This window comes from Ipomoea nil, unplaced genomic scaffold (assembly GCF_001879475.1).
Source record: "Ipomoea nil cultivar Tokyo-kokei standard unplaced genomic scaffold, Asagao_1.1 scaffold1401, whole genome shotgun sequence".
Lineage (NCBI taxonomy): Eukaryota > Viridiplantae > Streptophyta > Magnoliopsida > Solanales > Convolvulaceae > Ipomoea > Ipomoea nil.
Window position 1 is genome coordinate 172,501 of NW_017617829.1, and position 11,707 is coordinate 184,207.

An 11,707-nucleotide genomic window follows, 5' to 3' on the forward strand; every position below is an offset into this window, starting at 1 on the left:
TATTTTTCTTTCGAGTCGCAGTCCGCATCCGGACATTCTTCTATTGTTTATGAGGACTCATCTTCCTCGGATGCTAGTTCGCTTGCTTTCGCAGGCGGCCCTCGGGGCCTTCTGTGGTGCCTAGTTCGGGGACTCATCTATATTGTTGTCTTCCTGCTCCCCTTCTCCTTCTATCCGTCGGGCTCTCGTTACTCCAACTTTGCAGATAGGTCGATCGTCAGGCATTTATTTGCCTGATTCCCCCTCGTTTTCTCCCTTGGTGAGAGGACCAGGTAACTTTGAGGATATCGGTCATCTCACCTCTCGTACGTCTATACTTGATTCTGTACATTGCGAGTATATCCATGTGCTACTGGGTCCTTCAGTTGATGTAGTTTTAGATAGGTCGCGGTTCATTCATGATCCACCCGAGGGTGGTTATGTGGGCCTATCTCTTACAGCAGTTGTATATGAATTTCGCATTCCCCCTCACCCACTGTTTAACGAGATCTGCAGATACTTCCGTTTGGTTCCCGGTCAGCTGACTCCTAAGTCTTTTGGATTTTTAGTGGATTTTCTTGGGTGGTGTCGTCATCTCGATGTTCCTCCTACTCTTTCTCTTTTTACGCAGCTCTTTCATGTTGCTGCATTGGGGTCGCGATCGCCGGGTTCTATCCAGTTCTCCCTGCGTGATGGACTGCGTTTTTTTCAATGGTTCTACGCAGTCCGTCAAACACTGGAAGGAGAGTTTTGTTTTTGTTCGCCTCACTAGAGGTACCTTTGATTTCTCCACCTGTTGGCCTTCCACTTATTTCAAGTTAAACCGTCCGCCTGCGCCGACTGGGGTGTTAGCCCAGCACATTCTGGCTTTCCGTAACCTTGGTTTGTGTTCAAACTCTGTTTATTATTATTATTATTATTATTATTTTTTTTTTTTTATCATCCACCTGACTATTTCTCTATTTTTCAGATAGCCCTGGCGTAGGATCGGATTCAAAGGCGGATACTCTTCCTATTCCATTGACTCGCGGACTGGATACGGTGATGGCCACCCGTGTGGAACTTCTTCGTGCACAGTTTTGTCGCCAGACTCGGTCACAGACCATTCAGCCTCCAGTTTCCCCGTACCCCTCAGCAGCAAATTCTTAGGATAAGGGTAAAAGACCCGAGGGGGGGGGGGGGGGGGGTTTCTAGTTTATTCCCTCCTTCCTCAGTTAGTGATGTCGGCGTGGGACTCGGTTCAGGTTCCTCCGAGGCCACGGTGGCCCCGTCAGATGGGGGCCAGGTTCGTCGACGGGTTTTGGGGAAGAGGGCTCGAGGGGAGTCCGACCAGGGTGGGTAGGCGCCACCGGAGTCGGAGTCGCAACCTCTGACCCTGACTGTGGATGGTTGGGAGGATTCCACGATGAGTGGTAAGCGGCTTAACTTTAATCCCGTAGAGTGGGGAAATGGTGTTATCTTCCCTCTCGATCGACAGGCTCTGAAGTTTCTTGGGATTGACGATCTTCATAAGCGGTTGATTGCTCAGCTTTATCGGGTGCGTTGATAATTGTCATAGACTTCCTTTAGTTGCTAATTTTTCTTTTATTATGCTCTTCTTTCTAACTCGCTGGGTATTTTTCCTGTGACTAGGCTGCTTCGGTTGCCATGGAGACCTTCGAGCGTTCTCGAGAGTGTTCTTCGGAGGCAGGGGATCTCCGTGCCCGAGTAGATGAGTTTACTGCCCAGTTGACTGATCTTTCTTCCTGCTACGAGGGTCAGGTGCACGAGGTGAGGCTTGGCTTGGCGGCCAGAGCTGCGGCTCTACGGGCGCAGTGGGCTACGGAGGAGGGTCGTCAAAGGGCGGAGGAGTTGCTTCGTTCTGCCGTAGAGGATTATCGTGGTTCAGAGCTTTTTAGGGAGGATGCTTTGGAGGTGATTCGTCAGACTCCTGAGGATTTGGCGATAATCAGCAAAGAGTGGATGTCTACTCCCGCAGATGTTTAGTATGCTAGCATCATGACGTCGGAGGACTATTATGAGGGGATGCGACATATGCAGGAGGATATCTATGGTGTTATGAAGTCCGACAATCCCCATTTTAAGCCGGTAGACTTGGGCCTCCCACCTCCTTACTATCCCTAGGTTGATTGTCATTTGAACGAGGAGCCTTCTGCGCCGATGGGTGTTGCCCCAGTTGTGCCTCCTCCTGGATTCGAGCCATTGCCGAGTGCAGGAGGAGGAGGAGAGAACCCTTTGGATCCTGATTTCCTTACTTCATCTGCGGACCTTCAGGAACTCGTTGATCTTGTGAACGTTTGCGTTTCCTTTGGGGAGTTGGATGGTGTAGCTGAGCAGGAGGATGCCTCATGTTATGATTCCGCTCCTTAGAGTGCATGTGGCATGTGTAACACCCCAAAATTTTTAAACTTCTGAAGCTTATATAATAAAGGCGAAATCTCATTAATTCCCAAAACACAATACAAAGAGTACGGGGTGCTATGCCACATCTGAGCTGGAGAACTCAGGTGCACAGGCTAACTAACTACTATCCTCAATAATGCAAATACGTAATCATGGCACGCAGGCCGAAAAGGGAAACTAACTACTTCTACGCTTCAAGGTTCTAGCGCGCTCCAGTGTCTACTCTTCTGTGCCTGAAAGCCAAATATATCTGTTCAGCGAGAGAGGCTGGTAACCCACTCCAACGCGTTGAAATACAATACATATAGATATATACATAGATATACGAAAAACCATTTCGAAGCATGAAGATATATCCTAAGAGACTCTAGGTTTCAAAACAGGGGATAGACTCGACAGATAGGGATAAGCACAGTCAACAGTTATACCAAGCATATACAGTTTTCCAGCATAGAGAACAGGCATGACAGATAGAGACAAGCACATAACCAAGCATATACAGTTGCTAGCATAAATCATATAGTCACGTTCTCAAAACACACATAACAACATCTTATCCATATCTCATCACATAAGCATACTTTGTTGGCGCCACAAGACCAATCGCATACCCATACATGAGGGTCAGCGCATATAGCTCTGACACGGCCCCGCAGCACCCTGCCCCGTATCGCAACACGGAGGGGTCGATCGCAACCGACCGATGAACCGCAGCTCATCATAGATTGATCGCAACCAAACAGTGGACCGCAGCCCAAGAGTATGTCATATGACCGCAGCCAGGAAATATGAACCGCAGCTCATGTAGAAACGTTTGATCGCAACCAAACGGTGGACCGCAGCCCGAGAGTGTAAATCTGACCGCAGCCAGCTTCTGAACCGCAGCTCAGGAATAACCAATCCGATCGCAACCGGATTGGGGTATCATGCATACATAACACATAGCAAGCACATGCAACCCACATTAACACATTGGGAAGGGGGAGAAAACATATAACAAAACCTATGCGTGATCCTTCACATACTAAGAATAATCCTAAGGGGTACACACTCCTTTTGCCTAGGTCAACGGGATACCAATTCAACTAGCATGCAATATATAAGACACATACAACCTACGAACGGTACTCGAAATATCAAACTAGACATAGGCACGATAGACGGAGTCCGTTGGGACACCACGGGGGTTGGGGGAACATCAAACGCGGAAGCCGGAATCCCGAGATGGGGTATTTTCCAGCGGGTAGCCGGTGGGTGAGGGTTCACCCACCGGCTGCCCGCCGGTGGCGTAATTCCGGGCAGCGGGTGCCCGGCGGGCAACTGCCCGGCCGGCGGCTGCCCACTGCCGGCGTTGCCCAAGTTGGCCTCGGGTAGGTGGCGGGTCCCCTACCCCCACCTACCCCCCCACTTACTCTTTTTCACCAAAAACGCCCCGGGAACCTTTGTGGAACCCGAAACCATGCTTAGACACTTTCAAACGCAATTGACAACAATACGTAGACAATTAACGGATCCAAAAGCAAGAACATGCGGCACATAACCTATCATGCTTTTCTAAAAATAATCAACACCCAAACACACGAATTCCCACCCAATATACCGAGAATGATACCATACGAGTTCCACGATACAACCTAGGGTTCTAATTACTTTTAAATTGACATGAACACAATTTATCTTCTAATATCAAGATTCGGTAGGAATTTCTCATAAACATCATATAATTATCAAGAACATCAAGAACACCATATAATCATCAAGAACCTCTCAAGATCATCAAGATCACCCATGGAATTATAACACCAATTACCAATACCAATATAACGAATCATCAATCACACAAGCATATGGGGGAAATCCTATGAGGGAAATCATAGCTATGAAAATAGGTTTTGTTGAGACATGGGTTACCTCTTTGCCTTAATGTAACACCCCCATTTTCCAAAACCAAATTAATTTATTAAAAGGAATTTATTTGATTAAAATTTCATTGTTTAATTGTGGAAGCTAAACAAAACAAAAGGAAAAAGGGATGCTACCGCCACGTTTAGATAACAACCTATATCCAAACGCACATGCTAAAACAACACTACTAAAACCAACCCAAAACGAATACTAGTTCATTGAGTGTAACAATTGTCTAGAAACAACTTCTAAATTAGCTAATAAAAATAAATATTCAAAGCGCTAGCAGATGATTCGCTCTCATGCTCCAGATACTCGTGCCACATTACCTGCAAAATAACTAAAGGGGGAACAAATTCAGCATACAACAGCTGGTAAGACTTACTCCACCCTGTAAAACATTTTTCACATAACACATAACACCTTGGAGCACATAATTCCACATTAACCCCTTAATCATGTCATACTTGCAACATTCCCTAATAACACTTCTTCACATTTAATTACCAATTAACAAATCAACCACATAATAAATATAATTTATAACTTCACATAAAATTTCACAACTTCCACATTTTACCACTTTTCTCAACATTAGGATTTAATCCTTTATTATCCACCAAGTCAATGAGGAGGAGAAATACAAGGCAAGGACCATTACTTCGGCCCCAGTGACCAAAACCAACCAACCAGAGACCAACCCAGTTGGCACGAGATCAATCCCTTAAGTATGCATACCCCCATTGAGAGACCAACTCCACAAGGTATATAATAATAATCCAGAACCAAATGTGAGAGACCAACCTCACGAGAAAAATCCAAGTATAAATCCTCCATGACCAAAGTTAATTAAATGTAAGTTTTTATACCAAATATTTCACAAGCAAGCAACTTCTCAATATCTCAAACAAAAACTGACAAAAAAAATTTCAAAAACTATGACCTCAATTGCAAAATTTACTGAGAAAAATTGGTAACATATTTTCATGTGAAATTCTCCAGATAATAGGTACTGTAAGTCTAGATTATACACAAAAAATTTCAAGTCAATCCAAATCTTAGAAGTATTTTTTCCGAAATATTTCCCAACGCTGCGCCAAACAGAAATTAAACTGGCAGTACACTGCCTCAACTTTACGAAATTTTTCTGGAAAAACCGAAACATATTTTTAACCAAAAATTTTTACAAACATCAAATATAACGAGTCTAGGTTATCCATAAAAACTTTCAAGCAAAAATAAGTTTAGGAAGCAATTGTCACGAATTTTTCTTTCCAGCTGCGCCAGTCAGAATTTTCTTAGGCAATGATCAAATTCTGTAAAATTTATCCTTTTTAACCACCACAAAATCACCATTCACATATGCAGAGATTTCAAAACATCTAAACTCATATATCTACTTGCATAATATGATCAAATAACTTACAATACTAAATATCACAAATTCATTAAAATCATGAATCACATAAACACATAGAAAAACTAATTTTTCTTTGGGGTAAATACATTTTGAGTAGATATAAATCTTACCTGGATATATTCCAAAATCAAAATTCAAAACGATGCGCAGCCGTTTTGTTTTCTCTTTTGCTCTTGAAGCCGACTTGTGAGAGTCGATGATGATGATAAAGGTAAGGGTTTAAGGTTTCGTATATGATAGGTTCTGTACCTAGGTTTTCCCTTTTTTTTTTTATATATATTTTATAAATATATATGTAGTCTGAGCTGATTAAGAAACTAATATATATATATATATATATATATATATATATATATATATAATATATACATACGTGCAGCGTGTGGATTTTAAAACATTTAGGAATTAGGTTGTTGTACACAATTAAGAATCTAATATATATATATATCCTAATTACATAACAGTATATATATAGCATACAAAACACATCCATATACGTATATATAAAATATAGATTAATAATTTGGAAATAGTTATTATATTAAGGTTATAAATAAAGAAGAGCCACTAATAATAATAACTAGTCTCAAATGATTTTGGGTCACATAAAATAATATAATCATAATAATATAATTTTGGATCATTCAAAATAATTTTGGAGGATATTAATATAAATTAATATTATCAAAAATAATCGGGGTGTCACACTTAATTAATTCCTTGGCTATGAAGGGTCTTTCTTTAAGCTTTCTTCTTTCTTGATTTCTCCTAAGGGAATTCTTGGAGCTCCTTGGGTGGTGAGAGATTATTGTGGTGGGGGTTCTAGGTGCCTTTCATGTTCCCTATTTATATACCCGAGAGTCCTAATTTGGGTCTAGGTACTATAGGTTGCTAACTCTATTCCTTTTGGGGCTAGGGCTGGATTTTAAAGGTGAGGGCCCACGGACTATGGTGGGCCTTTTCTTAATTAATTATTTATAATTTAATTCTTTCTTTTGGATAATTGGTTAATGATTATTTTGTTTTAGGGGCCGTAACACGGGGTGTTACAGCCTGCTTCTGGTGGTTGTTGCGACTTCGACATTCTTGCTTTGTTACTTTTGCTCATACGCCGGGTAGTTGATGATTTGGTCATTTTATTTTGTGTCTTTGTCTGTACACCGGATGGTTGGTAACTAAGTCGCTCTATTTTGTTTCCTTTGCCTGTACACCGGTTAGTTGGTGCCTTGGTCGCTCTATTTTGTCTATTTTTCCTGTACACTGGATAGTTGGTGCCTTTTGTTTATTTTGCCTGTACACCGGATAGTTGGTGCCTTGGTCGCTCTGTTCTGTATATGCTGATTTTAGCTTTATCTCATCAACTTTTTAACCACCCTGCTCAACTTTCGAGAGCATCTGCCGTTCTTTGTCAGTATGTTATTCCACCATAGGGTTATTAAGAACGTCTCCCGTTCTCTGACAGTATGCCCATCCACCAATGGCTATTGAGAACGTCTCCCGTTCTCTGTCAGTATGCCATTCCACCATTGGCTTTTTTGAGAACGTCTTCCGTTCTCTGCCAGTATACCGTTCCACCAGTGGCTATTGAGAACGTCTCCCGTTCTCTGCCAGTATGCCCATCCACCAAACACTTTTGAGAACGTCTCCCGTTCTCTGCCTGTATGCCATTCCACCAATGGCTATTGAGAACGTCTCCCGTTCTCTGTCAGTATGCCCATCCACCAAAGACTTTTGAGAACGTCTCCCGTACTCTGTCATTATGTCATTCCACCAATGACTTTTGAGAACGTTTCCCGTTCTCTGCCAGTATACCGTTCCACCAGTGGCTATTGAGAACGTCTCCCGTTCTCTGCCAGTATGCCGATCCACCAAAGAATTTTGAGAACGTCTCCCAATTTCTGTCGGTATGTCATTCCACCAATGGCTATTGAGAACGTCTCCCGTTCTCTGTCTGTATGCCCATCCACCAAAGAGTTTTGAGAACGTCTCCCGTTCTCTGTCATTATGCTATTCCACCAATGGCTTTTGAGAACGTCTCCCGTTCTCTGCCAGCATACTGTTCCACCAATGGCTATTGAGAACGTCTCCCGTTCTCTGTCAGTATGCCATTCCACCAATGGCTTTTGAGAATGTCTCCCGTTCTCTGTCAGTATGTGTAACACCCCAAAATTTTGAAACTTTTAAAACTTAAATAATAAAGGTGAATTCTCATTAAATCCCAAACAGAGTATTACTAAACATAAGAGTGCGTGGTGCTATGCCACATTTGAGCTGGAGAGCTCAGATGCACAGGCTAAACTAACTAAATACCCTCAATACATCATCATGGCACGCAGGCCAAAAGGAAAACTATCTATCTAATCCAAATTCTTCAAGCTCGCTCCGGAAGCGAATCATCTGTGCCTGAAAGCCAAATATATCTGTTCACCGAATGATGCTGGTAACCCACTCCAACGCGTGGAAATACAGTATAGGTAAATATATATATAGATATATGAAAACCATTTTGAAGCAGGAGTGTAACACCCCTGATTTTCAAGACATTTAAAACTCAATAATAAAGGTAATATCTCATTAAATCCCAAAGCGTAACATAAGTGTACGGGGTGCTATGCCACACCTGGGCTAGAGAACCCAGGTGCACAGGCTGTCTAACTACTATCCTCTGAAATATAAATGCATAACATCGCACGCAGGCCGAAAGGGAAACTACACTACTTCTACGCTCCAGTTCTAGCGCGCTTCAGTGCTCTAATCCTCTGTGCCTGAAAGCCAAATATATCTGCTCAGCGAGAAATGCTGGTAACCCACACCAACGCGTTGAAATACAATACATATAGAGATATATATAGATATACGAAAACTATTTTGAGCATGAAGGTATATCCTACGAACACTAGCTTTAAGACCGGGAATGACTCGACAGATAAGGCCAGACACGAGCACAGTTATAACGAGCATATGCAGTTCACAACAGATAAGGCAGATAAGGCAAAGCATAAACAATGATCACCACCCATCATAATCAATCCCCAACACAAATCCCACAGTCACATTTCTCCAAGATACTCATAATCACAGCTTATCCGTATCACAACACATAGCACACTTTGTTGGCGCCACAGGACCAATCGCATGCCCATACATGAGGGTCAGCGCATATAGCTCTGACACGGCCCCGCAGCACCCTGCCCCGTATCGCAACACGGAGGGGTCGATGGCAACCGACCGATGAACCGCAGCTCATCATAATGTTTGATCGCAACCAAACAGTGGACCGCAGCCCAAGAGTGTGTGTTACCTGACTGTAGCCAGGAATTCCCATCTGACTACAGCCAGCCTCTGAACCGCAGCTCAGGAAGGATGTCACCTGATTGCAGCCAGGAATTCCCATCTGACTACAACCAGCTTCTGGACCGCAGCCCAGGATACCGTCATCCGACTGCAGCCAGGAATTCCCATCTGACTGTAGCCGGCTTCTGAACCGCAGCTCAGGATAACCAATCCGATCGCAACCAAATTGGGGCAACACGCACACATAACACGTAGCAAGCACATGCAACCCACATTACACATTGGGAAGGGGAGTAAAGCGTATAACAACCTTAAGCGTGATCCATCACGTACTAAGAATAGTCCTAAGGGGATCATACTTCTTCCACCTAGGTCAACGGGATACCAATTCAACTAGCATGCAATACAATAGACTCATAAACCTACGAACGGTACCCGAAACATCAAACTAGACATAGGCACGACAAACGGGGTCCGTTGGGACACCACGGGGATCGGGGAAACATCAAACGGGGAAGCCGGGGTCCCGAGGGGGAAAGATTCCAGCGGGTAGCCGGTGGGTGGTGGGCCACCCGCCGGCTGCCCGCCGGAGTCACTGTTACGGGCAGCGGGTCGCCGGCGGGCAGCTGCCCGCCCGCCTGCTGCCCGCTGCCTGAACAGTGTTCTCGGCCGTGGGTAGGTGGCGGGTCCCCTACCCCCCACCTACCCCCCACTGACTCTTTCATCAAGTTTTCATCCCGGGAACCGTTGTGGAACCCGAAACCATGCTTAGACACTTTTCAACGTAATTAACGACAACACATAGACAATTAACGGATCAAGTACGATAAACGAACGGCACATAACCTATCATGCTTTTCTAATCCTAATCCACACCCAGACATGTGATTTCCCCACCCGATAACCGAAGAATAATAACATACGATACAACCTAGGGTTCTAATTATTTTTATATCAACACGAATGCGATTCATCTTCTAATTGCAAGATTCGGTAAGAATAACACATAAACATTGAGGATGCCAATTAATCACCAAGAACATCATAATCATCAAGAACAACACATAATCCTCAAAATCCCAATTAATCATCAAGAACATCATAATTATCAAGAAACTCCCAATATCGAGATTATCAAGATTCCCCATGGAATCATCAAATCAGTATCAATAATAATCACCATAATTTCGCCATTCACAATAATATGGGGGAAACCCTAAGGGGAAATCATAGCTATGAAAATAGGTTTTGTTGAGACATGGGTTACCTCTTAGCCTTAATTAATTCCTTGGCTATGAAGGATCTTTCTTTAAGCTTCCTTGCTTTCTTGATTTCTCCTAAGGGAATTCTTGGAGCTCTTTTTGGGATGGTGGGCGTTAATCATGTGGGGAGTTCTAGGTACCTCTTAAGTCCCCTATATATATATTTAGGAGTCCTAATTAGGAACTAATATTATAGGCTCGCTAATTCTATTCCTTTTGGAACTAAGGATTGGGTTTAGGGGTTGGGTTTATACATGAGGGCCCATGGACTATGGTGGGCCTTTTTCCCTAATTAATTATAATTTATTCTTTCTCTTGGGTTACTGACTAATTGATTAAATGGTTTTAGGGACCGTAACACGGGGTGTTACAAGGAGGATATATACTTAGGAGACTGTAGCTCAAAAATCAGGAGTAGACTCAACAGATAGGGATAAGCACATTAAACAATGATAAACAGTTATATAGAGACAATATCATAAAGAACATTTATCTAAGGTCACAGCTCACTTTCAAATCATTCACATCATCAATCAATCATCATTCAAGTCACACAAGCACACTTTGGTGGCGCCACGGGACCAATCGCATGCCCCGAACATGAAGGTTAGTACATATAGTACTAACACGGCACCGCAACACCCTACCTCATACCGCAGTATGAAGGGGTTGATCGCAACCAACCGTATAGACCGTCGATAGTTTCACCGGCGGATCACAGCCCTACACATCGCTGACGCGCTCAGTTGGTGGACTGTGATCCTCTTTTGGGGACTGCGACCCTACACACCGCTTGACGAGCTTAGTCGCTGGGTCTGTAACACCCCAGATTTTCAAGACTTTTAAAACTTATATAATAAAGATAGAATCTCATTAAATTCCAAAATACGATACAAAGAGTACGGGGTGCTATGCCACACCCGAGCTAGAGAACTCGGGTGCACAGGCTAAATTCTAAAACCTCAATTAGTATCAACACTAAATCATAGCACGCAGGCCGAAAGAGAAAACTATCTAAGCTACGCCCCAAGCTTCTTGCGCGCTCCAGTGATCTACTCGTCTGTGCCTGAAAGCCAAATATATCTGTTCAGCGAGAGATGCTGGTAACCCACTCAAACGCGTTGAAATACAATACATATAGACATATATATAGATATACGAAAACCAATTTGAAGCATGAAGATATATCCTACGAGACTCTAGCTTTTAAAACAGGGATCGACACAACAGATAGGGCTAAGCACAGACAGCAGTTATACCAAGCATATACAGTTTACAACAGGCAAGACAGGTAAGATAAGCACAATTAATAACCATAATCCAACATATACGATTCCAAGTACAAGTCCCATAGTCACATCCCCAAGATACTCATAACAACAACTCCTCCATATCTCATCACATAGCACACTTTGTTGGCGCCACATGACCAATCGCATGCCCA